This window comes from Quercus robur, chromosome 3 (assembly GCF_932294415.1).
Source record: "Quercus robur chromosome 3, dhQueRobu3.1, whole genome shotgun sequence".
Lineage (NCBI taxonomy): Eukaryota > Viridiplantae > Streptophyta > Magnoliopsida > Fagales > Fagaceae > Quercus > Quercus robur.
Window position 1 is genome coordinate 56,105,675 of NC_065536.1, and position 27,803 is coordinate 56,133,477.

Below are 27,803 nucleotides of genomic sequence, written 5' to 3' on the forward strand. Positions count from 1 at the left end.
TAGAAGAAGAAGAGGAGGCTATGGTTGAGAGTGCTTGCTTCCTCTAGGCTTCCAAGTCCTGCAACACTCCTTGGGCACAAGCCAAGGCTTCCCTAGCAACGGCAATCTCAGCATCAAGATCCTTGGTGGCCTTCCTTTGAAAGAATGCATGGCCCAGTGATCGAAGATATCCCAATAAGAAAGATAGATTAAACTTCGCTTCTACAAGATCCTACACCACCCCTCTCATTTCCAAAAACTTCTCCGCAAACAAAGAATCAAGTGAAGTGCTCTTTAGGGAAATTAGTACAGCACAAAGGAGCTCCAGCAGGATATTCCTTAAGAACACACCTCCTCTAAACCCAGCAGTGAAGTCCCCATGAACCTTAAGTAACTACTCCAAGAGTGGAGACCTTCAGTAGGCACAGAGAAGTGAAGAAATCTAGAATAGGATGCTCCAAAGTGGAAAAAATGGCCCACAGGGAAACTGTTGAACTCTAGCAAATAGAAGCGGGATAAAAAGGCAGGGAGCCCAACACTAGGATCTACAATAACAGCCCCTAAGGGATCCCCTATCACTATATCTCTCTCCTCAAGAAGTGAAAGGCTTGCAGCTCCAGGAACACTCTAAGGGATCTCAACCTGGACCTCAGCAACTTGTACAGATGATGAAGATCCCCTAACTTCTTTAACAATTATGGACTCAAGTTCCTTGGTTCTCATCTCGATATTTGAAAAATTGATAAACCATTAGTAGAAGGAAGCATACGAAACAAGGAAGGGAGAGAGAAAGAGAAAGAACCAAGTACCAACTTCATCTTATGCATGCAGAGAAGCCTCCTCTCAAATTGAAAGAGTTGCCCCTTTCACCTCAAGAAATCCACTCACTTGTCCTCCTGACTCCTTAACAGGATATGTAAAAAACCATTAAGTATAATGAAAAGAAGGGAGGGGATCCTTGTGTAGCAACTAAAAGAAGAAAAATGACAAGGGTAGTTTTCCACATCAGAACCAAGAGGAGGAAGAAAAAGAAAGGACACAAGAGATAAGCATACCTTGTAGGACTTTGGTTTCCAAGGTTAGGTCAATAATCTCACTCTCAGGAATAACTTAAAGGCTGGCTCGACCTATAAAAATGGGGGAAGGATCTCTGGAAACAACAAGCATAGTTTACTAGGCCTTTGAGAACCCAGAATGCTGATTCTCTAAACTATACGATCTTTCTCCATGCTTATTATGCAATGGAGTTTTGTTTTTTCCCTTACCTCTATAGGTCCTACATAAGAATACACTATACAATACACATATCTTCAAATAGTTGTTAGTTTCTTAGATTATAATATACATTTTAATACATATATATATATATATATATATATATATATATGTAAATGAATTTCATAAGAATGATTCAGCCACGAGGATTCTGGCCCCAATTCTCACAGACTTAGTGCTTTTGCGCAAGACTTGTGGGATTTGGAACTCAAGTCCAAGTGGCTTTGCTTGGGGCATTGCCTTCCAAGATAGTTAGGTGAGAAGGATTTTTGTGGGAGAGAGTGATATCTGATGTGTGCATGTTTTGGCATATGATTCTTTGGAGGCTAAGTGATATTTTGAATGATCTCAAGGATATGGGACAAATTCCTTCACCATGGCTCTCTTATTTTGTTTCTTTCTTTCTCTTCCTTGCTGGGCTATTAAACCTCTAAGAATATATCTTTTGAACCTCTGAACGATCCCTCTAAATCCCCATTTTTCTCCCCCCTCTACTGCTATGCCTTAGTGTTCCTTTTATAGTGGACATGGTCTGGTACCCCGGGCAAGGACATCCCAGGTCTGCTGGGTAAAACCATGTCCTCTAGAACCTGAAAATGTGCATTGGGCAAAGGTTTAGCTTATTTAGGCAATTATAACTCAAAAGGGGCATTTGGCTTTAGCTATAAATGAAAGATTCCTTCTTGGAAAGTCAAAACAGTGGGTGGGTTGCTCAATGTACTTGATGACAGCTTTAGTTGAAAATGACAATTGAGAGGAAATTGTGGGGAGGTGTCATGAACATGGGGGAACTGAGTTTTCCATTGGTTCATGCATTCCAAGCAAATATATGAACCAAGGGAAACCTTCGGGATCCTCCTTTCACCAGAAATCACTCCCCTACCGTCCAAACCATTTCTCCCTTATTATCCACTTGGAATCCCACGGGCTTGGACCATGAGTTACAAAGATAATACCTGGTTTTTGCTGGATTTTTAATGACTTTTTTGCTGGAAATCTGAACATACATAAGGCCTTGATGTTGATTCTTCTTGCTGCATGTCCTCTAGTTTGACCAAGATCCTTGCTACATGTCCTTTGGCCTGATCAGGATCCTTCCTCTTGCCTGACTGAGATCCTCTTCTTTTTTCTTTATTATTATTATTATTCCTTTCTTTTTCCTTCTTTTTGGTACTTTAGGCCTTCATGGTTCTTCTTAGCTTCATAAATTAAGCCTTCTTTTTGTTAAGACCCATGGTCTTTCTTTACTTTTCATGGAATGGGCTTTCTTGTGAAATTTTGGTCCTCAACAGTCACCATAGGGTTAGAAATTTGTTCAACCTTAGGAACCGTGGTCATCGTTGGATAGGGAGTCTGCTCAGGCTCAGAATCTTTAATTGCTGCAAGATTAGGGACCTATGCACCTTCAAGATCCTGGATTGTTGAAAGATCAGGAACCTATTTAGGCTTAGGATCCTTGGCCACACTGGGGTTAGGAATTTCCCCGAGCTCCCCAAATATTTCTTTGTGTGGGTCCTTTTTTGGACAAAACCCAGGCCCAAGTAGAAACAAGGATCCCGAGCCCTTTACTTGTTGTTTGGTGGACTGAGCTTGGTTCACCGCAGTTAGATGGGGGTTGATTACAAACCAAGTTGTATGCAAGTCACATAAATCTCCTTAAGGCAAAAATGCGATTCCTCCTGAGTAATAAAATATCATTATAAGTGTTTTAGCGTCATAAAATGACCTTTTACTCTTACGAAATAAGCAAAATAAGTACTCATAATATTCATAATGAGAAGTAGATTGAAATAAAGTATTTAAGACTTATCTTTTATTGTGTAAACATTTAAAAGAGTTCCTTCACTTGGTACCTCGGGCGTACTGTCGTGGTACCCCAGACGTACTATCATGGTACCTCAAACATACTAGGCCTGAAAGAACCCAGAATGCTAATTCTCTGAACTATATGATCTTTCTCCATGCTTATTATGTAATGGAGTTTTGACATTTCCCTTACCTCTATAGGTCCTACATAAGAACACACTATATAATACACATATCTTCAAATAATTGTTAGTTTCTTAGATTAGGATATACATTTTAATACATATACATATATGTAAATGAATTTCATGAGAATGATTCAGCCACGAGAATCCTGGCCCAATTCTCACAGACTTAGTGCTTTTACACAAGACTTGTGAGATTTGGAACTTAAGTCCAAGTGGCTTTGCTTGGGCATTGCCTTCCAAGATAGTTAGGTGAGAAGGATTTTTGTGGGAGAGAGTGATATCTGATGTGTGCATATTTTGGAATATATTTCTTTGGAGGCTAAGTGATATTTTGAATGATCTCAAGGATATGGGACAAATTCCTTCACCTTGGCTCTCTTATTTTATTTATTTCTTTCTTTCTCTTCCTTGCTGGCTATTAAACCTCTAAGAATATATCTTTTGAACCTCTGAAATATCCCTCTAAATCCCCATTTTTCTCCCCCCCCCCCTGTTGCTATGTCTTAGTGTTCCTTTTATAGTGGAAATGGTCTGGTACCCCGAGCGAGGATGTCCTTGGTCTGTTCGGTAAAACCATGTCCTCTGGAACCTGAAAAGGTACATTGGGCAGATGTTTAGCTTATTTAGGCAATTATAACTCAAAAGGGGCATTTGGCTTTAGCTATAAATGAAATATTCCTTCTTGGAAAGTCAAAGGAATGGTTGGGCTGCTCAGTGTACTGGATGACAGCTTTAGTTGAAAATGACAATTGAGAGGAAATTATGGGGAGGTGTCATGCACATGGGGGAACTGAGTTTTCAATTGGTTCATGCATTCCAAGCAAATATATGAACCAAGGGAAACCCTTGGGATCCTCTTTTCACCAAAAATCACTTCCCTACCGACCAAACCATTTCTCCCTTACTATCCACTCGGGATCCCATGGGCTTGGACCATGGGTTACAAAGATAATACCTGGCTTTGCTAGATTTTATAATGGCTTTTGTTGGAAATATGAACATACATCTTGCTGCATATCCTCTGGTCTGACCAAAATCCTTTTTCATACTGCATTTCCTCTAGCCTGACCGAGATCCTTCCTCTGGCCTGACTGAGATCCTCTTCTTTTTTTCCCTATTATTATTATTAGTCCTTTCTTTTTCCTTCTTTTTGGGACTTTGGGCTTTCATGGTCCTTCTTAACTTCATGAGTTGGGCCTTCTTTTGTTAAGGCCCATGGTCTTTCCTTACTTTTCATGGAATGGGCTTTCTTGTGAAATTTTGGTCCTTAACACTCTTCACCCACAGCTTGCCCACTCATGTTAGGATAGCTGGAGGCTGGTCCATTACTACTTCCCCAGGCACTATGTCACCCACAAAAAGAGGAGAAACCTCCACCTAAAAAAAAGGGAAAGCAGGGGAGGCAAAGCAATTCAGTAAGAAGATCAAGATAAGTAAAAGGGAGATAAGAGAAGATTATACCACTTCATCATTCGAGGAAGGACTTTTCACCCTCTTAGGATTAACTTTATGTTTGGACTGCAAAGGGATCACACATCTTTAAGTTAAAGAGAGAGAGAGAGAGAGAGAGAGAGAGAGAGAGAGAGAGAGAGAGAGAGAGAGAGAGAGAGAGAGGAGAAGACAAAATAGCTAAAGGGAAAAACAAGAGAAAATGGGAACGAGGTCTTGCCATTCGCTTTCTCTACAGGATCTACATCAATCTTCCACTTACTACGGGTTCACCTTGAGGTCCTTCAAGTGAACAAGGGAACACAGTGAGGGATCCCGAAGAACCTTGGGTTGGTGAAGAGACAACTACAGAAGAGATCTCCTTTGGGGAATTGACAAAGTTTTGAGATTTAGAAATCTCTACCTTGGTCTTGACTCTGATTTTTGGGATAGGAGGATGACTGACCTCCTTACTTAAGGATCTCCCTCCAGCAGCAGTAGAAGCCACCTCCCTGGACTCCTCAGAGGTAGGAAGTTGCTTGGAAGCTGCAAAAGTCTTTCTCTTCTTGGTACCTTGGCCAACCTCAAGATCCTCTACATCTTTTTTAGTCTCTGACTTCTCCTTAGTACCCTTCTTGCCTTTCGTTTCCTTCTCCTTGCCAAGAGGAGTTGCAAAACCAATCTCCTCAACTACTCCTTTTCTGGTGGGGAAATTTAGGGAAGAGCCAATGACTAATTCGCAGCCGGGCCAAGAAGGAGAAAAATCATTAGCTTAGGACACCCAACCACCCTTGGACTGATGCCACTCCACAAATCCAACTCTGCTACTTATAGTAGTAGACATAATGCAGGCGTTTGTTGAGTGAAGGAACTAAAGAAAGATCAGCGTTAGGGACATCGCTCACTTTCCCAAAGCCAACATAACCTAGGAACGACTTCTATATCCTCCTTCAATAATTGTAGAAATCACTGGATCTGAAAGCTCCCCTCTAGGAGTTTGGCATAGTGACTTGGGGGCTTTTTCAAGCCCAGTAGGAATAAGCCTGAAGCCTCAAGAAGGGATCCAAAGAAGGAAGGGAGGGAACGACCTTTTCGAACATTAAAGGGACAACCTGATTAAAGCAAAATTACCTAAGCACCCGGTACACAGGATTGTGGGTGTACCGGGGAACCCTAGAGGAAGGAAACGGGTTTCACAAGGGACTTATGCAGGCAAGGTACACCATGCTGTTGAAGCCTAAAGGAGGGATCCAAAGAAGGAAGGGAGGGGACAACCTCCTTGAACACTAGAGGAACATCCTGATCAAAGCCAAATTGCTTAAGCACCCGGTACACAAGATAGTGGGTGTATCGAGGACCCCTAAAGGAAGGAACGGGGATCCACAAGGGACTTATGCAGGCAAGGTACACCATGCTATTCTCATCTCCCAGCCATAAGTCAAATATGTGGCTAGGAGAATTCAAAAGGGACAACAAAGAAGAATCATAAGCAAACTTGGCTCTGAACTCATGAGGTGAGCGCCAACTCAGGTGGCCTCTCTGATCAAATAGCTCTATGAGATTGGTGTCCACCCCCTTCAAATTGGCCTAAAGAAATATGATGGGATGCCCATCAGTCAAGCTCCCACACAACCCCTTTATGATGTCTGGGGATCCTTGAAACTTGTCCTTTACATACTTCAGATTTCTACACTTTGCCAATGTAATTTGAGAACACTTACACATAAATACTTGCAGTACTATCTTCCAACTCATCGGCATGTACAAGATCCAGTTGAGAATATAAGTGGCCCAAGAACATGAAGGCTAGTGGATAACTGATGCCCTGTGCTATCTAGATTGCTAAAGGGAAAAATGCAAACTTGATCCCGTACCTGGGGAACTCACCAAACAAAAACTTACTCAACCATAGTACGATGAACCCAACCTGTCTCATCGATTTCTCTTCTTTAGAAAGGACTTTAAACCATCTCACCATCCTAGCTAGCCTGCCACCAAGAGAAGTGGTACGCCCACTAAAATGCTTGAACAGTTTCTCCTCGACCACGAGATCCTCCACCGAGAGTTGAATGTTAAAAGGGCTCTTATTTCCAAACATAGGGAGCAGAAAAGTGTTCTCCACATCCTCTAGAGTAACAATAAGCTCACCCACAGAGAAGAAGAACGTGTGAAAAGAAGGAGACCAACGCCGAACCAAGTCTCTGAGCCCCTTGACATCACAAAAGCCCTCTAGATTCTTGGTCATTACAACTGACTTCAGGATGCCAGCACGTTCTAGACACCCAACAAAGTCAGCATCACTTAACTCCTTATCCACCTACTCAGCCCAACCAGTGATTTTCCCAGCGACAAAATCAAGAAATATGAGAACAGCTTCTCTAGATCCCCGCTTGATTTGGAGATCCAATATCTCCTTTGGGTTTGGGACCTGTGTAGAGCTAGCAAACCCAGACTTACTAGAGAAGACCCAAGTATGAGGAGACGGAGGATTGGCGCTATGAGCAACTTGAGGAAAGAATAGACTTGTGGTGTAGCAGGGATCCCGAAGGGGAAAAGCTAGCCAATCCAGGATCTCCTCCTACCCTAAACCAGTTGAGGAACCTTCACCCTCAGAAGGAATGGGTGAATGCTCTTTCCTTTTTCGAGTAGAGGAGAAGGCCATGGAATGTGTTCTTGGACAAACAAAAGAAAGGGAAAGAAGAAAATGGAGACAAAGAAAACCCCAAGAAAAAGGAGAAAAAAGCACTATAAGTTAGATGGAGCAAAAGGAAAAAGAAGAAATTTTTTTTGGAAAAGATATGGCCTAGGGAAGGAGAAGGTTGCAGGTAAGGAAAAGAAGTGACAACGGCAATAATGGTGTGAGAAAAAAGAGGAAAAAGATGAAGCGTGAAAAAATGAGCCAGTTGCCAAATTTTAATTTTAAAAGGGCTACCCACCTCCTTTTCAAAAAAAAAAAAAAAACTGCCACATCTTCTTAAAGATAGGGAGGAGTTGTGTGAAAATGTAGGGAAAAGAACCTCTTTAAGAGGAGCGAGGATCCTCGCAAAGGAAAAAAGAGAAAGGGATTCCTGAGAGGAAAAGTGAGAGGGAGGGATCCTAAAGAGAAAAGAAAAGTACCTGTTTTTCTCACTTATGGGTTACAGGTAACCCACAAGCTCGGGGGGGCTAAATGTTGAGGTTCAAAATGTAATAAGGAGCTAGGCCTTTAAAAAATGGGAGAAGCCCAGCCCATGAAGATAGGGAAAAAGGAAGAAAGACTTGGTCCTTAGAAATGAAGAAAGGAAGAGCCCGGCCCATAAAGAAAAAAGAATAAGTTCTGGGCCTTAGAAAGAAAAGAGGTGTGAAGGGAAGCATGGGCTAGAGGCTTATGCAAGAGGTGACATCCAAGGAAGCCCAAAAGGGAGGCAGGCAGGCGCTGGGCTGGAATGGCACAAGATCTGCCAGCCCTAGGGAGGGACCCCTAAGGAAAGACTGGCATAAGGGATCCTGAATGTGGACAACTCAAAATGGCATGCTCATGATAAAAGGTGGACACAAAAGACGTAGGGTATCCTATTGAAATCAGATGTCTGTGACCAAGGAAAGAATGATGGGGACAGTTGGTGATTTCGGGACCAGCACCTGATGAAGGTAGGACCCCGGGCAAAAAAGAGAAGGAGAACCAAGAAGGAAGGTGGCTAGGAGCCTTTCCGGCTACACTATCATCAAGAAAGAATCTGCCCCATTTTGACAAAAGAAACAAGTTATAAGAAGTCAACATCAGAGCCTCAGAGCTTTGAGATGTCTGTTGAGATCCAAAAAATCACAGCACCCAAGCCCAAAGAAATAAGCACAAGGGACCAGGGAAAATGAAAAGAGATGGTAAGCCCAAAAAGCTTGAAGCCCAAAAACATAAAGAAAAAAGACAAGCCCGAAAGCTTATGAGAAAAGAAAGAAGAAAAAGAAAAGAAGTCCAGATCAAAAGATTGGAAAAATACCAGCATAAAAAGAAAGATGAGTCGAGATCCTCAGAGGCTGCTAAAGGCTCAGGATCTCCGAGGCGTGTAGCACAGTCAAGAGAGGATTAAGACAGCTCAAAGGAAAAGCCAAAAGAACACAAGAAGCAAAGGATGGATACTTCCTTCTCAGGTACCAAAGATCCAGCAAGAAAAAGAAGAAAACCTGGAGTGACCTCTCACAGTGCAAGTGGATGGTACCTCGGGGCACCAGAATGAAGGGCTATAAAAGGGGAGTAGCAGCAAAGGACTTTCGAACCGGCAGAGTAGGATTCCACCCATTTGAGAAAAAAGATAAAGAAGAAGGACGGCCAAAAGCTGAACCGTGAAGAACGTGACATCAGTGCACTCCGAAATAGATAGTCAGCCATGGACTTTCGAGGAAACAACACTAAAAGGAAGAAAAGAATGAGGAACAGGGAAAACTGAACCTCCTGGGTGATGGGTACAAAACAGGCTCTAATACCTAGGGGGCAAAACAGGGGAATCAATAGTTTCTTGGGACTCTAGAATAACACTATAAAAGGGGGGAAGGATTGCGAAGAAGGATATAGAGAAAAATTACAACAGAATCATTGAGAAAGTTCTGTCGAGAAGAAAACTCAGAGAAATTAGTAAATTATTTCCCGTTATCCCAGAAACAACCACTATAGTACATACTCGGATTCAAAAAGAATCAAACTTTGCAAGTCTTAGAGGCTTGAATAGCCATCTAAGACGGTAATTTTTGAGTTTACTTGAACCTTATATCACGTCTTAGTGAGCACACTGTAATCATAATAAAAAAAATTCAATGAAGTATTTCTTATTGATTTAAGGATCCCTAACCATTACTTTGTACATTTACTGTTTGCTTTGCATTATTTTCGCTGTTTTGATTGTTGTTCAATACAAATATCCTCGTTTGCTAGTTTATGTGTATTGTAGGAAGTATGCCCTGTGCACCACTTGATTCTTAAACAGCCCTTTAGCTGTGGTGAATCAAAGCCTAGTCCACCAAATTACAATCATTTGGCTTACGATCCTTGGGCCCATGTGCTAAAGAAAAAAAGAACACTCTCACAATGCCTTTTTTAAGGCCTTGGGGAAAGAATAAGAAACTTTGACCTTGAAGAAGTATTTAGACTTACTCATAAGGGATCTCCCATAAGAGGAAGTCAGCAAAAGAGCTTTAGATTGTCAAAACCTAGAAAAATGAAATAAGTATGTGAGAGTCCCTTTTTTGTGACACTTAGGCCCAAGGATCCTAGGCCTAAATGAAAAGGAGGATTTGGTGGACCGGGCCTTGACTCACCGCAGCTAACGAGCTGTTTAAGAATCAAGTGAAATACAGAGAATACTCCTGAAAATACAAACAAGATAACAAACAAGGATATCGTAGAATGCCAAAAATTAACAAGGTAAATTTTGGAGGAAAGAAACAGGATTAACTAAGCGATAAAAATTAGTGCTGTGGGGATCTTGGGAAATATGAAGCAAAGTTTCATTAATACGTTGTCTGTTTGATTACAGAAAGCTCACTAGGACGTGCTACAAGGTTCAATCAAGCTCAAAAATTGCAGTCTTGAATGACTATTTCAGCCTTCAAAACTTGCAAAGTCTGATTCTCGTTGAATCCGAGTATGTGCAATAGTGGCTTTTACAGGATACCGGGAAGCAATATTTTGTTTTCCCTTAATATTTTCTCTTCACTCTTGATTTTCTCTGATAGTTCATTTTCTAGAGAATTTCTTCTTTCTTTCTCACTTTTTTTTTCGCTGCCTCTTCTTCGCAACCCATCTCCTCCTTTTATAATGGAGTTTTCTGGGCTTCCCGAGGAACCATTGGTTCCCCTGTTTTGTTCTTTTGCGAACAGAGTACGTCTTGTCCCTGTTGTCTCGGTAAGTCCCTTTTCCGTTTCTTCTCATTCTTTCCTTCTCTCAGTTCTGATTCTTTTGAAAGCTTCTGGTTGGCCATCTTCTTTGGGAGTGCTGAGGTATGCCCTTCTCGGCATCCTCACTTCTGGCGTCTTCTATCTTTCCTATTTGGGCAGAATCCTGTTCTGCCTTTTTTAAAATCGTTTGTTATCATTCTTCTTCCCTGTCTTGGTTCCCCGAGGCCTCTTCTGTCTGTGCCATGAGAGGTCACTCGCGCTCTTTTCTTCTTTCGTTTTCTTGTTTTCCTTTTTTCTGTCTTTTTCATCGAGCTATCCCAGTCTTCCTCTTTTCTTTGTGCCTGAAGGGATCCGCGCCTATTGATGGTTCCTGAGGATCCTTTATACTTTGCCGTGGTCTTCTCTCTCTTTTTTTCTTTGGATGCTTCTCTTTTCTGGGCTTCGGGATCCTCTGGGCCTTTCTTTTATTCCCTCATGGGTCTCCTGTATAATTACTTTGGGCTTAGTTTGAATTTTCCTTCCGGGCTGGGCTTAACTTATTCTTTCTGGGCTTATTTTTACTATAATTTTTCGGACCTCAACATTTAGCCCCCCAAGCTCGTGGGTTGCCTGAAGCCCACACGTGAGTGATTTAGGTTTCCTAAGATTTTCGTGGGATCCCCCTTTTCTCTACTTCTATTGGTTCCCTTCCCTTTTTACTCGGGATCCCGACCCTTTTCTGCTGCTTTTGGTCACCTCCTTTTGCGTGTTGCGTTCTCTTATAATTATTACTTTTTGCAGCTTCCTCTTTACATGGGACGTGGCAGTTGAGTATTTGAGGTAAAACTTCTCTACCCACTTTTCTCGTTTCCCATTGCTTCTCATTAATAACTGCTGATTAATCTCTTCTTCAAATTAAATTTTTTGCAACTGGCGCGTCTTTCCATAAACTGTTTTCCCCAACTGCTACTTGCGCCTTTATTGTAGCCGTTTCATCTTATCACTTTGCTGCTCTGAGCTTTTTTCATTCTTTGAGTTTCTCTTCTTCTCTGTTACTCTGGTCTTCCCTTTTTCGCACTTTCAATCTCCTTTCTTCTCATTGTACGTGTTATTCCGATGGCTTCTTCTTCTTCCCAAAAGAGGAGAGAGCGTACTCCCAGTCCTTCTGAGGGTGAAGGTTCTTCTGGTTCTGCTCCGAGTGATTCTCACGAGGTTACCGAACGTTCGGCCTTCCCTTTACGAGATCCTTGGTATTCTCCCAATTTGTTTTTCCCTCATATATCTCATGGTGAGGCTCCTCCATCCCCTCATGTTTGGATGTTTTCTGGCCAAGCGGGTTTCGCTGGTTCCGCCCAGGTTCCTGACCCTAGAGAGATTTTCGATCTCCAGATTAGGCAAGGAATCCGAGAAGCGGTTCCTATTTTCTTTGATTTTGTTCCAGGAAAGATTCAGGGCTGGCCTATATGGGTAGACAAGGAATTGTCTGATGCTGAGTTTGTGGGTCGCTTGGAGCGCGCCGGTATCCTAAAGGCAGTGGCTATTTCCAGAAACCTTGAGGGCTTCAAAGACGCCAAAAGGCTCAGGCATCTGGTACGTCGTTGGTGCCCTTCTCTTCATACTTTTTTCTTTTCTGCTGGTGAATTGACGATCACCTTGGAAGATGTGGTTAATAATTTCCTACTCCCGGTGTTTGGTGAAGAGAGCCCGTTTGATATTAGCCTTTCTGGTGAGGATCTCGTGGTAGAGGATAAATTGTTTGGTCATTTTGGTGGTCGCGCTGCCTCTTCTGGTGGTAAGCCGGCTAGGATGGGGAGATGGGTGATGACCCTTTCTCGTGAGAAGGATAAAGAAGTGAGGTGGGCCGGTTTTCTGGCTTTTTGTCTTAGTAAGTTTTTGTTTAATGAGTTCCCTGGGTACGGAGTTAAGTCTTCGTTTTTTTCCGTTGGCAATCAAGTTGGCTCGAGGCACCCAGTATCCTTTGGCCCCTCTGTTTTTGGGCCATGTTTACTCTCAATTGGACCAGCTTCATGGAGATGAGACTGAGGGTGATTCTTGTTACGTGATCACTTCATCTCTTCACTGTGCCATTCTTCAGATTTTCATGTGGGACCGTTCTGCAGCTACTTTGGCCAAGTGCAGGAATTTAAAATTTGTGAAGGACAAGTTCCAAGGATCCCCTGACATAGTGAAGGGTCTTTGTGGCAATTCTACCGATGCCTTTCCCATCATTTTTCGTTGGATTAGCTTGAAAGGCGGTGGCCTTAATCTTGTGGAGTTGTTTGATCAAGCAGGGAGCTTACATTGGAGATCCCCTCGTGAGTTTGGTCCTGGCTTCGCCTGTGATTCTGTGTTGTCTTCTTTTTTGTCTTCTACAGGTAATACCTTTGACTTGCACCGTGGTGATGAGGGCAGTCTGGCTTATCTTGCCTGCATTAGCCCCTCCTGGCTTCCTGTGCCTTCTTCAAGTGGCGCAAAATATACTCATTATTCAGCACACCGAGTGCTCCAACAATTTGGTTTTGACCAAGACATCCCTCCAGTTTTTAAGGACGTGGTGCCATCCCTTCCTTCCTTGGATCCTTTCCTGAGGCTGCAGGCCTTTTCTTATTGGTCACGGAGGAGCCCCCAATTTGCAGTGCCTAACTTCCAGAGAGGAGTCTTTGCTTCTAGCGGCTATACCAGTTATTGGAGAAGAGTGCAAAAGTCTTTTGTTGATTATGTTGGCTCTGGTACGGTTCGGGAAGCCCCGAATCCTAGCATTGTTTCTGCTCCGACATCCAATAGACGTTTATCCCTTCCCACTGCTGGGATTGTTTCTGCTGCTGCAAGCAGCAAGACTGGGTTCGCAGAGTGGCATGCCTCCAGGGGAGGTTGGGTGGCTTATGGACAGGACTTTCCTGAGACTTGGCTGAGTGATAGTCTCATTATTGGCGCTTCTTCTGGAGTACCCATCAAGAAAGGTACAATGGAGACAATAAGTGCTGCCACTGCCCCAAGTAAAGGTAAGGACGTCAGGCCTAAGAAAATGAAAGCTGTTGATGTTGGCGAAAGTACAGGGGGTGTGGAGATAGGTTCTGAGACGAAAAGAAGAAAAACTGGGAAATCTCAAGCACACTTGGCATCTCAGGAAGGCAAGGATGTCAGGGAACCTTTGGTTTCAAGGACCCGAAAGAAGACCAAGGTAGAGTCTTCTTTTTCCCAGGTTCCTGTGACTGCTTCAGTCCATGGTTCTTTAGGATCCTCTGGTTTGGTATCCCAGCCTCCTTTAGGACCCTCTGGGCGTACTCGTAGTAAGCAAAAGACTTCCAGAGAATCTGTTGAGAGAGAGAGAAGGGCAAGACTTCTTTCCTTCTTCTCTCTTCTTTTTTTTGTTGTTGCACTTATTTTTATTTTGCTGACGAGTGATGATTTCCTTTGTAGTCCAAGCGCAAGTCTGATCACAAGAAGGGTAAAAGCCAGTCTTCTGGTGATGATGTGGTATGTGTGTCTCCCCTTTTTCGTTTTCTCCCTTCTGTTCTGTCATTGTGTTGTTAGCATTTCCTGTTGTTTTTTTTTTTACTTTACTTGGCGCTGCCTTTTCCTCTTCTTCTTCCTTTAGGTGGAGGTATCCCCTCCTATGACTAGCAAGGCTCTGGGAGAGGAAGCTATCACAGCTCTTTCTGTTGTTTTTCCTGCTGAGGGGAAGAAGTCCCCTACTGGTGGTTCAGCTGAGGAAACCAGGCAATCGATGTAAGATTCCCAAGATTCTCAGGATCCCAAAGTCTCTGGGATCCCTTCATCTCAAAGTCCCCATCTTGAACGTACTCCTAGTCCTATCAGGACTGTGTTTCCTCAATCCTTGTCAGATAAAGGCGCTTTGGGAGACACTCCTTTATCCAAACAAACAGGTAAGCCTTGTTTCCTTGAAATAACATTATATCTTTATTTTCTTTTCCAGTTTTTTGAGTTCCTCCTTTTCTTTCTCCCTTTTAGGTCAAACCAGTGAGAAATCTGCTCCCAGTGTTGCCTCTTCTTTAGAATCAGACAGTTCAGAAGGTGAGTGCGAGCTGCTCCCATTGTGTTTTCTTTTCTTTTCTTTCCTTCCCCTTCGCCCTTCTTTTTCCTTTTCTTTTATGGCGAAGCCCCCTGCATCTATTCCTTCCTTTAGTCATTTTGCCGTTGGTCCTTCACCTTTTCTTCAACTTGCCTTATGTTCTTTCCCAAAATCCTCGGGGAAGTCAGGGGATCAGGAAGAAGAGGCTCTGCCCCAAGAAGCCGGAACTGGTTTGTCCTTCTTGTTTTTTTTTTTTAAGAATAAATCTGTTCTTCCTTTTCTTTTCTTCTTGAATATTGATACAGGCTTTGCAGGTTCTGAGCCTGTTATCCCTGAAGGAATTGTGAGACCTGTTCAAGTTGCTGATCTTCATCCAGAGCGAAAGGTTGCAAGTCCCCCTGTCTCTACAAGTGGTGACACAGTGATGGGGGATGCCTCGAAAATGGCTGCCTCAGATCTTGATTCAGGGCTTTCCTCCTTCCTGGCTCGCTTTGATCTCTTGGAATTTAACAGTCTTCCTGCCAGCCACTTCCATGTTTTTGGGTCTTCTTATGGCAACTTCCTGCGCTTCTCTGTTCCTATGGAAGGCCTGCCGCTGCTAGAGAGTCTACTCAAGAGTCACGGGGATTTCACCAGTGGCTTCAGGGGAGGCATCTTTCTAGGCAATATTTTGATGGAGTTGCTATGTGCCGTGCTGGTTTCCCTGAGGAATTCCTCTGTAGATTCTTTGTCTGAGGAAAAGCTTCTGGAATGGAGAGGAGTGGTGCAAGACCTTCTGGAGGCCAAGTTCAATTTGTCTTTTCTGCTGGATCACTTGCGTCTGCTGGCTCATATGTTGTTTCAAAGGCAATCATTCAAGAGTATAGACACTGAGATAGCTGCTGCTGAGGAAGCTTTGGCTCATGCTCACAAGGCTTTACAAGACTTGAAGGTCAAGTGGCAGAGGATCCTTTCTTCTTTGACTGTGCCTGTTATTCCTCCGGATGCCTCCCTGTTGGCTGGCCTCATTCCTTAGCTTATTTTAGACTTACATAAACAATTTGGGGTTGTATAAGTTTTTTTTTTTAACATTGCTCTACTCTTTGCTTTCTCTTTTTTTTTTTTGTGTTTCAAAACTGCTTCTCATTTCTTAGTATGTGAATCTGCCTTTTTTCTTGGATATATTGCCTTTACTTTCTTATGACTCTTTTCTTTCCTGAGTCCTGGACCATGGTTTCCACAGGCTTCACTGTGAGTTCTGGTCCAGGTACCCGGTAATTTATTGTGCAAGTACTGAACTGGGTACACTGGTATCCTTTCCTATGTATTTTTTTTTTGAGATACGGTCCCAGTTCATGAACTTTGACAGGTTCCCCTCTTGCCAAGTGCTAGGATAGGTATCCTAGATACTTCACTTTTATTCTGTGATCCTAGACCTATGCACTTGGAACTGTTTGTGGGATATCTGAAATTATTTGTGAGGTAGATTCTGGGCCATATGTAAAAGGGTATTACATACTCTCCCCCCTTTTTTTTGACTCAGGTATCCCCCCTTAAATCTATCCAAATTTGATCTTTGCAATATTTAAAGAAAGATTCAAATGTTGAAGAAACATGAACTTCATTAAAGCATGGTCGTTTTTAAGGAACAAAGAAAAGAAAATCTTTTGGTGCAATATTGACCACAAAGTGTCAATCTATCACATGTTCCTGAACAAAATTATCTTAGACCAGAATTCATGATAAAGGCTGAAAAATAAAAAAGGATAATAATAAAAAAAACTTAGCAGATAGTGAAGCTGGTAAAAGGATCCTGAGGTACCGGGATCTCCTTGTCCTTATGCATAGTATTGCTTCAGCCATTTCCCGTTTATGGGTTCTGTCAGGGCTGTCCCATCTTCTTTGGCAAGGTAATAATACCCACTCTCATGAGCTGAATTGATGATGTAAGGTCCTTCCCATTTTGGGGTGAACTTGGAAGGCCCTGGCAGGTTCCTCCTCACGTGCTCCGCCATCCTTAGTACTAATTGTCCCTCAGTGAACACTCTTGGGCGTACTGTTTGTGCATATGCTCTAGTCATTCTTTGCTGGTATCTCTGACTCCTTTTCTTGGCCAGCTCTCTTTCTTCTTCTACCCCTTCCAGATCTGCTAGCCTCTTTTCATTGTTTGCGTCCTCACTTTCTCCTTGATTTTCCTCCAGAATTACCCTTGGTGTAGGAATGACTAACTCCACGGGGCTGATGGCTTCTGTTCCATAGACCAGGGAGAATGGGGAAAATCTTGTGGCTGTTTTTACAGAGCTTCTGCATGCCCAAAGCACATCTGCCAGATGGTCACTCCATTTCCCCCCATACTCGTGCTTCATTTTCTTAAGGATCTTCAACATTACCCTATTAGTAGCCTCAGCTTGGCCGTTTCCTTGTGGGTAATACGGGGTAGATCTTCTATGCTTGATGTGATATGCTTCAATTAATCCCTTCATATCTTTGTTTATGAATGGGGTTCCATTGTCACTGATCAATTTTCTGGGGATCCCGAACCTTGTAATGATGTGGTCTCGAATGAAATTTGCCACAGCTGCTCCAGTGGCTTTTTTCAAGGGGATGGCCTCTACCCATTTTGTAAAGTACTCCGTGGCTGCCAGGATCCATATATAACCGTTGGATGGAGGGTTTATAGGCCCTATGAGATCGAGCCCCCAAGTATGAAAAGGTCATGGCGTCGTCATATCCTGTAGGACATTTGGATGAGTGTGAATTGCATCTCCCAGGACTTGGCAAGCACGACAAGTTTTGACCAGCTCCTCAGAGTCCCCTTTCATCGTTGGCCAGTAATATCCCAACAACAGTAATTGCTTGTACAGCCTTCTTTTCCCTGGATGACTTCCACAATCTCCAGAGTGTACCTCTCTGACTACTTCTCTAGCTTCCTTTGGTCCCAAGCACCTGAGGGGATCCCCATGGTATCCTTTTTTGAATAAAACATCATTCTGCAGGAAATACCTGCACGCTAACTTTTTGAGCTTGTGGGCCAGTTTCCTGTCGGTTGGCAAGATCCCCTGAGCCAAGTATCCTATGAAAGGAACCCGCCAATCTTCTGCAATAAACACCGCATAGCTTTCTTCTTTATCAATTGCCACACGACATTCCTGGCATTTCCCCTGTGTGATTGCTGCTTCCTTGTCCATATCTGGCCAGTAATACCCCATGCGTTGCATCCTTCTGTATAGGCTGACTTTTTCTGCAACTTCACATACTTGGGCGTGTAATTCTTCTAGTTTCGACTTTCCTTCCTTCTCGATGATACATCTGGACAGTATCCCTCCCGGCAACCTTCTATACAATTCTCCTTCTATTTGAGTGTAATCCATTAGTTCTTTGATGTTCCCTCTAGAACCTACCTCTTTCATCTTTTCTTTGACTTCGTCCCTCCAGTCCCACTGTTTGGACTCTCCGGGGTACATCCCTTGGAGGATCCTTACAATAGAATGTTCCTGCCTTCCTATTTTTATCAACGTATCCCTCCCATTAAGCGGTATTTGGGATCCCAGGGTGGCGAGCGCATCAGCAAACTTGTTTTCACTTCTTTGAGTGTATTCTATACTGAAGGTGTGAAATTTCATCTCCAGCCTTTGTGCCCAAGTCCTATAGGCTGCTAAGCTTTGTTCCCGTAATGCAAAGTCACCTTTCACTTGGGAAACTACAAGATTGGAATCTCCCAACACTCTCATATGTTTCACTCCTATGCTGAGTGCTATATTCAACCCAGTTAAGTATGCCTCATATTCGGCTGCATTATTAGAGCATGAGAAACCAAGCTTGAAAGATAGGGGCATGATATCCCCATTTTCACAGCTTAATACAATTCCTACCCCATTTAAAGTTGCTGTAGCCGACCCATCAAACCTCATGGTCCATCTCTTTCTTGGGATCTCCACCACTGCTACTTCACCAGGGATTTCTTCGCTCAGCGGGCCTTCCTCCTTTCCTGGGAATTGAGCTAGCAAATCTGCTATGGCCTGGCTTTTGACAGCCTTGGGAGTTCTTATACCTATATCATATTGTGAGAGCAACACTAGCCATTGTGCTATCCTTCCTGTGAGAAGAGGCTGGTGCAGGAGCACTTTTATGGGGTGAGACTTAGTTACCAAGAGGATTTGGTGAGCTGAGAAGTACCTCTTCAACCTTTGGGATGCATAAATGATCACTAGGCAGGCTTTCTCTATTCTGGGGTACCTGGTCTCGGTATCCTTGAGTGTTCTGCTTACATAGTGTTGAGGTCTAAAAAAATCACAGTAAAATAAGCCCAAGAAAGAATAAGCTAAGCCCAAGAAAGAGTGAGTTAAGCCCAGAAGAAAAAAGACCAAGTCCAAAGGGATTATACAAAAGGCCCTGAGGATCCCGAAGCCCAGAAAAGGAAAAGCAACCAAAGAAGAAAAAGAGAGAACATCACAGCAAAGTATAAGACGCAAGGATCCTCGGGCACCATCAATGAGCGCGAAGAAAAAAGAAGACCAGGACAGATCGATAGAAAGAAAACAAGAAAAAAACAAAAGGACGCAAGCGACCCTTCATGGCACAGACAGAAAAGGCGTCGGGGAACCAAAACAAGGAAGAAGAATGTTAACAAAACGATTTCAAAAGAGCAGAACAGGATTCCGCCCAAATAGGAAAGAAACGGAGAAGTAAAAGACACCAGAAGTGAGGATGCCGAGAAGGGCATACCTCAGCACATCCCAAAGAGGATGGCCAACCAGAAGCTTTCGAAGGAATCAGAACCAAGAGAAGGAAAGAATGAGAGAAAACGGAAAAGGGGACTTACCGAGATGATGAAGACAGAACATACTCTGTTTGCAAAAGACCAAAACAGGGGAACCAACGGTTCCCCAAGACGCCCAGAAAACTCCACTATAAAAGGAGAGGATGGGTTGTGAAGAAGGGCAGCGAGAAAAAGGGAAAGAAACACAATAGAAACCAGAGATTCTCTAGAAAAATTATCAGAAAGCTTAGGCAGAAAGAAAATACCAAGGGAAAACAAATACTGCTTCCCGATATCCTGTAAAAGCAACTATGGCACATACTCGGATCCAACGAGAATCAAACTTCGCAAGTTTTGAAGGCTGAAATAGCCATTCAAGGCTGCAATTTTTGAGCTTGATTGGACCTTGTATCACGTCCTAGTAAGCTTGCTGTGATCGAATAGATAATGCTTTAATTAAATATTGTTCCCAAGATCCCCACAGTACTTTTTTTTTTTTTTTTATTGTCTTGCTAATCCTGCTTTTCTTTTCTTTTTGAGCTTACGTTGTTAATTTCTGGCACTCCTCGATATCCTTGTTTGTCATTTTTGTGTGTTGTCAGGAGTATTCTCTGCATTCACTTGATTCTTAAACAGCCATTTAGCTGCGGTGAGTCAAGGCCCAGTCCACCAAATCCTCTCTTTTCATTCAGGTCCGGGATCCTTGGGCCTGAGTATCCCGAAAAAAAAGCACTCTCACATTTTGGCGACTCCGCTGGGGACTGGGCAAAGAAGAAGGAAGAAACAATCCCTTCGCAGAGAATGCCTCCAAGACAAAGAAACAGCAAAGGAACTAACGTGCCACCTACGGCTTCCGAGCCTGTAGGAGAAAACGAGGAAGTCTCCAGACAAGGAGGTGGGATACCCTTGGTAGAACAGGAGGTTGTGTCAGAACAAAGACACGCAAGACAGGAACCAGACCTAATGGCCAGGATGACAGCAATGTTAAAGGATTTGGAGCAAGAAGTTCGTCTTCTCAAAGAAGGCAGGACACAGGAAGTCAGAGACAACATTCCCCCTACTGGCCACCAAGATGGGACCCAGCCAGAAGGAGGGTCAGCAGTAGGAGGAAGAGCCAACCCTCAGTATTTGACACTGGCAGACGTTAATGCCCTCTTGGAGCAAGAAAGGGAAAAACTCTCAGGGATCCCCAAGCAATTCTCTCGGGATCCCCCGTTCCCTCCAGAACTCCTTGGCAAACCATATCCTAAGGGATACGAACCCCCAAAGTTCCATCCTTTCGATGGGAGGAATGGAAGTGCCGTGGAACATGTGAGCAGGTTTGTCCACACTATGGGCCCCTATGCAGGAGACAAAGAATTATGTCTAAGGGAATTTGCCAAATCTTTGGTAGATAGGGCATACACCTGGTACACCACGCTGAGACCCGGGTCCATCAAGACCTGGGATGAGATGATGGAAAAATTATGCGCCAAATATTACCCTGGTGAAGACAAAATCACTTTCCAGAACCTGCAGATGGTGAGGCAGAGACCTGGAGAAGATCCTGTTCAGTTTATTAAAAGATTCGAAGATGTGTCTCTAGACTGCTATGGAGACCATGAAGAAAAGGAGCTCGTGGAAACCTGTATAGCCAACATGCTTTTTGATTACAGGCTCAACCTTGAAAATTTATGTATCACACAGTTTGCTGACCTGCTACAGAGAACCAGAAGGACAGCGCAAACTATGAGAACAAAAAGGCTGCCCGCGTCCCAAGCTATGACAGCATCAGCAGGAGAGAAAAGGAAGAGACCAGATGGGAAGGTGTTTGAGGAACCGCCAGTGATCCAACGCACAGCTGAGGAGCTAAGCCATGTCCTAGACAAATGGATTGGATATGGGGTTGTCAGGCCATTCACTGTGTCCAGGCCACCAACCGAGGAAGAAAGGAAGAATCCTTTATTTTGCAGAATCCATAATTATGTGAAGCACTCCACTAAGGACTGCTGGACCCTTCGCAGGCTCTTCCACAAAAAGTTGAGGGAAGGAACCATGGAGCTCACTCAGAAGGAACCGGAAGTGCAGAGGAACCCCTTACCTAACCACAAAGGAAAAGGGGTGGTAGCAGTAGTAATACATGGGAACCCAGCAGAGGCAGGAGAATCTGAAGGATCCTTCCACCCGAGTACAGTCAAGACCCTCCAGAAGAATCCTAAGTTCAGGTCACTATTCAATCAACTAGGATTCGGACCAGAAGCAAGAAGAGTAGCCACAGAGTCTCTCATGAGTATAGCAGCGGATTCAGGGATGGAATGTTTTACAGCTGAGTCACATGCTAGTCGAGCTTTCCTGGAGACAACCAATGCAATAACTTTCACTGATGAGGACATGGAGATTGAGCACCCAGACCACCGTAGACCCCTTTATCTAATGGCCACCATAAACGACGTTCAAGTCAGGAGAGCACTGGTGGATACAGGGGCATCACTCAACCTCATAGCCTTGAGTACCTTGGAAGCTGTTGGCTTAGCTGACAGAAGGATCCTGGGGACCCCCATGGAGATAACAGGATTTGGAGGATCGGTGGAAGCAACAGAAGGATACGTGCAGCTAGCCTTAAGGGTAGGGCCAATAGTAGCTTTGACAAGGTTTCATGTGATTAATGCAGAAGTTTCTTATCACATGCTGCTGGGACGCCCGTGGCTTCATAAACATCGCCTTATTCCATCCACGTTCCATCAATGCATTAAAGGGAGACTGAATGGGAGGCCCATAAGGATCCCTGCCAATCATAATCCTTTCAGCCAGGGAGAAGTGAACTTTGCAGAAACGATGTTTTATGATGAGTTGGAGCCAGATGATGAAAACCCCACCCCGGGGACCCCGGGGGCACCTATCCTAGAAGAAGAAGAAGGAGGAAGGGGCACCCGTGACCTGAGAAACCTTTTAGAAAGAAAAAGACAAAAGAGGGAGCCCAGCTCTTCAGGATCTCGAGAATGTGTGGTGGTGCGGGAACCTGGGGGAAGGCTAATTTATCGTTTGTGAAGGTGCGCGGGACCCGAATGCATTATGCAGGAAGGTCCCGGACCACCAAGCTGCATGATGGCCCAAGAAGAAATCCCAGAAGAACCAGTTAAGGAGGCCCAGATTCAGCCCGAGGAAGAACTGAAGGAAGTAGACCTGGGAACAGAACCAGGATCCCGGAAACCTGTTTTCATTAGCAGTCAATTGGTGGCTCAAGAAAGAGAACAACTGGTAACCTTACTTCAAAAATACAGAGATGTGTTTGCATGGACTTATGATGAGATGCCTGGTCTAGACCCGGAGTTGGTAGTTCATTCTCTTAATGTGGAACCAGGGGTGAGGCCAGTAGTCCAACCAGCCAGGGTCTTCCACACTGAGGTAGAAGCTCAAATAGTCCAAGAAGTCAAGAAATTACTAACAGCTGGTTTTATCAAACCCATCCAACACCCAAAATGGCTTTCCAACATTGTACTTGTGAAGAAGAAAAATGGTCAAATCCGCTGCTGTGTAGACTTTCGCAACCTGAACAAGGCATGTCCTAAAGATGAGTTCCCCTTGCCCAATATCGACCTCCTTGTAGATTCAGCTGCAGGAAACTCAATGTTCTCGTTTATGGATGGATACAGCGGATACAACCAAATCCGCATGGCAGCCAAAGATGCAGAGAAGACGGCATTCAGAACTCCGATTGGAAACTTTTACTACACTGTAATGCCCTTCGGCCTCAAAAATGCGGGGGCTACGTATCAGTGGACCATGACAGCCATTTTCCATGACATGATGCATAAGGAGATGGAGGATTATGTATATGATATTGTGGTCAAGTCAAAAACCAGAACAGGACATTTCCAAGTACTTGAGCAAGTCTTTGAAAGATGCAGGAAATACAAGTTACGTATGAACCCCATGAAGTGCGCCTTTGGAGTGTCTGCTGGAAAGTTCCTTGGGTTCCTGGTACATCACAAAGGCATAAGCGTGGATCCAGCCAAGGCCACAGCTATTGCCACGATGAGAAGACCAACTACTGTTAGAGAACTCAAAAGCTTCCTGGGAAGGGTCTCCTATATCAGGAGGTTTGTGCCTGGTTTAGCCTCAACTACGGCAGGCTTATCAAAATTACTGAAAAAGGGAAATGAATTCACCTGGGGAACAGAGCAGCAGGAAGCTTTTCAAAGAATTCAGAGCATTATGAACCATCTGCCCACCCTCCAGGCACCAGTACGTGGGCGACCTCTGTTGCTATACTTAGCATCGAACTCTCAGGCAATAGGAGCTTTACTGGCACAAGAAGATGACCAAGGAAATGAGCAGCCCATATACTATGTAAGCAGAACACTCAAGGATACCGAAACCAGGTACCCCAGAATAGAGAAAGCCTGCCTAGTAATCGTTTATGCATCCCAAAGATTGAAGAGGTACTTCTCAGCTCACCAAATCCTCTTGGTAACCAAGTCACACCCCATAAAAGCACTACTGCACCAGCCCCTTCTCACGGGAAGGATGGCACAATGGCTAGTATTGCTCTCACAATATGATATAGGCACGAGAACTCCCAAGGCTGTAAAGAGCCAGGCCATAGCAGATTTGCTAGCCCAATTCCCAGGGAAGGAAGAAGGCCCGCTCAGCGAAGAAATCCCTGGTAAGGTAGCAGTGATGGAGATCCCAGGAAAGAAATGGACCATGAGGTTCGACGGGTCAGCTACAGCAACTTCAAATGGGGTAGGAATTGTGCTAAGCTGTGAAAATGGGGATGTCATGCCCCTGTCTTTTAAGCTTGGTTTCTCGTGTTCTAATAATGCAGCTGAGTATGAGGCATACTTGACCGGGTTGGCTATAGCACTCAGCATAGGAGTGAAACACATGAGAGTGCTGGGAGATTCTAATCTTGTAGTCTCCCAAGTGAAAGGTGACTTTGCATTACCGGAACAAAGCTTAGCAGCCTACAGGACTTGGGCACAAAGACTGGAAATGGAATTTCAAACCTTCAGCATAGAATACACTCAAAGAAGCGAAAACAGGTTCGCAGATGCTCTAACCACCCTGGGATCCCAAATACCATTTGATGGGAGAGATACACTGATAAAAATAGGAAGGCAGGAACATTCTATTGTGAGGATCCTCCAAGGAATGTACCCAGGGGAATCCAAACAGTGGGACTGGAGGGACGAAGTCAAAGAAAGGATGAAAGAAGTAAATCCTAGGGGGAACATCAAAGAGCTAATGGATTACACTCAGATAGAAGGAGAATTGTACAGAAGACTGCCAGGAGGAATACTGTCCAGATGTATCACCGAGAAGGAAGGAAAGTTGAAATTAGAAGAATTACACGCCCAAACATGTGGAGTTGCAGAAAAAGTCAGCCTATACAGAAGGATGCAACGCATGGGGTACTACTGGCCAGACATGGACAAGGAAGCAGCAGTCATACAGGGGAAATGTAAAGAATGTCGTTTGGCAATCAATAAAGAAGAAAGCTACGCTGTGTTTGTTATAGAAGATTGGCGGGTTCCTTTCATAGGATACCTGGCTCAGGGTATCCTGCCAACCGACAAGGAGCTGGCCCATAAGCTCAAGAAACTGGCGTGCAGGTATTTCTTGCAGAATGATATTTTGTTCAAAAAAGGATACCACGGGGATCCCCTCAAGTGCCTGGGACCAAAGGAAGCCAGAGAAGTGGTCAGAGAAGTGCACTCTGGAGATTGCGGAAGTCACCCAGGAAAGAGAAGGCTGCACAAGCAGTTACTGTTGTTGGGGTATTACTGGCCAACGATGAAAAGAGACTCTGAGGAGCTGGTCAGAACATGTCATGCTTGCCAAGTCCTAGGAGATGCGATTCACACTCACCCAAATGTCCTACAGGATATGACGACACCATGGCCTTTTCATACTTGGGGGCTCGATCTCATAGGGCCCATAAACCCTCCATCCAATGGTTATATATGGATCCTGGCAGCCACGGAGTACTTTACAAAATGGGTAGAGGCCATCCCTTTGAAAAAAGCTACTGGAGCAACTGTAGCAAATTTCATTCGAGACCACATCATCACAAGGTTCGGGATCCCCAGAAGACTTATCAGCGACAATGGAACCCCATTCATAAACAAAGATGTGAAGGGATTAGCTGAAGCGTACCACATCAAGCATAGAAGATCTACCCCATACTACCCACAAGGAAACGGCCAAGCTAAAGCTACTAATAGGGTAATATTAAAAATCCTCAAGAAAATGAAGTATGAGTATGGAGGAAAATGGAGTGACCATCTAGCAGACGTGCTTTGGGCATGTAGGAGCTCTGTAAAGACAGCCACAGGATTCTCCCCGTTCTCCCTGGTTTATGGAACAGAGGCCATCAGTCCTGTGGAGTTAATCATTCCTACACCAAGGGTGGTTCTCGAGGAAAGTCAGGGAGAAAGTGAAGAAGCAAGCACTGAAAAGAGATTGGTAGATCTGGAAGGAGTAGAAGAAGAAAGAGAACTGGCCAAGAAAAGGAGTCAAAGATACCAGCAAAGAATGACCAGAGCATATGCACAAGCAGTACGCCCAAGAGTGTTCACCAAAGGGCAACTAGTGCTAAGGATGGCGGAGCACGTGAGGAGGAACCTGCCAGGGCCTTCCAAGTTCACCCCAAAATGGGAAGGACCCTACATCATCAATGCAGCTCATGAAAGTGGATATTATTACCTTGCCAAAGAAGATGGGACAGTCCTGACAGAACCCATAAACGGGAAATGGCTGAAGCAATATTATGCATGAGGACAAGGGGATTCCCAGTACCTCGGGGTCCTTTCACCAACTTCACTATCTGCTAAGTTCCTTTTTATTTTGTCTTTTTATTTTTCAGCTTTTATCAAGAATTCTGGCCTAAGATAATTTTGTTCAGGAACATGTGATAGATTGACACTTTGTGGTCAATGCTGCACCAAAAGACTTTTGCTTTGTTCCAAAAAAAAAATGATTATGTTTTAACGAAATTCCTGTTTCTTCAAAGTTTAAGTTTTCTTATTGCAAAGACCAAATGTGGATAAATTTAAGGAGGGATACCTGAGTCAAAAAAAAAAGGAGAATATGTAATACCCCTTTTACATATGGCCCAGGATCCACCTCACCAATAATTTCAGATATCCCGCAAACAGTTCCAAGTGCATAGGTCTAGGATCACAGAATAAAAGAAAATATCTAGGATACCTAGCCTAGCACTTGGCAAAAGGGGAACCTGTCAAAAGTTCATGAACTGGGACCGTATCTCAAAAAAAAATAATACATAGAGAAGGATACTAGTGTACCCAGTTCAGTACTCGCACAATAAGTCACCAAGTACCTGGACCAGAACTTACAGTGAAGCCTGTGGAAACCATGGTCCAGGACTCAGGGAAGAAAAGAGTCACAAGAAAGTAAAAACAATATATATATCTAAGGAAAAAGGCAGATTCACATACTAAGAAATAAGTAGCAGTTTTGAAGCACAAAAAAGAAAGCAAAGAGCAGAGCAATGTTCAAAAAAAAAAAACTTATACAACCCCAAATTGTTTATGTAAATGAAAAAGAAAGCTAAGGAATGAGGCCGGCCAACAGAGAAGCATCTGGAGAAATAGCAGGAATAGCCAGAGAAGAAAGGATCCTCTGCCGCTTGACTTTCAAATCTTGTAAAACTTTGTGAGCATGAGCCAAAGCTTCCTCAGCAACAGCTATCTCAGTGTCTATACTCTTGAACGATTGCCTTTGAAACAGCATATGAGCCAGCAGACGCAAGTGATCCAGCAGGAAAGATAAATTAAACTTGGCCTCTAGAAGGTCCTGCACCACCCCTCTCCATTCCAGAAGCTTTTCTTCAGACAACGAATCAACAGAGGAATTCCTTAGAGAAATCAACACAGCACACAGCAACTCCATCAAAATATTGCCTAGAAAAACGCCTCCCCTGAAGCCACTGGTAAAATCCCCGTGACTCTTGAGCAGGCTCTCTAGCAGCGGCAAACCCTCCACAGGAACAGAGAAGCGCAGGAAGCTGCCGTAAGAAGACCCAAAAACATGAAAGTGGCTGGCAGGAAGACTGTTGAATTCCAAAAGATCGAAGCGAGCCAGGAAAGAGGAAAGCTTCGAGTCAAGATCTGATGCAGCCACCTTCGAGGCGTCCCCCATCACCGTGTCACCACTTGCAGAAACCTGAGGACTTGCAGCCTTTTGCTCTGGATGAAGGTCAGCAACTCCAACAGGTCTCACAATTCCTTCAGGGATAACAGGCTCAGAACCTGCAAAGCCTGTATCAGTATTCAAAAAAAAAAAGAAAGAAGAAAAAGAAAAAGAAGAACAGATTTAGAAGAACAAACCGGTTCCAGTTTCTTGAGGCAGAACCTCTTCTTCCTGATCTCCTGACTTCCCCGAAGATTCTGGGAAGGAACATAAGGCAAGTTGAAGAAAAGGTGAGGGACCAATGGCAAATTGGCTAAAGGAAGGGATAGATGCAGGGGGCTTCGCCATATATATATATATAAAAAAAGGGGAG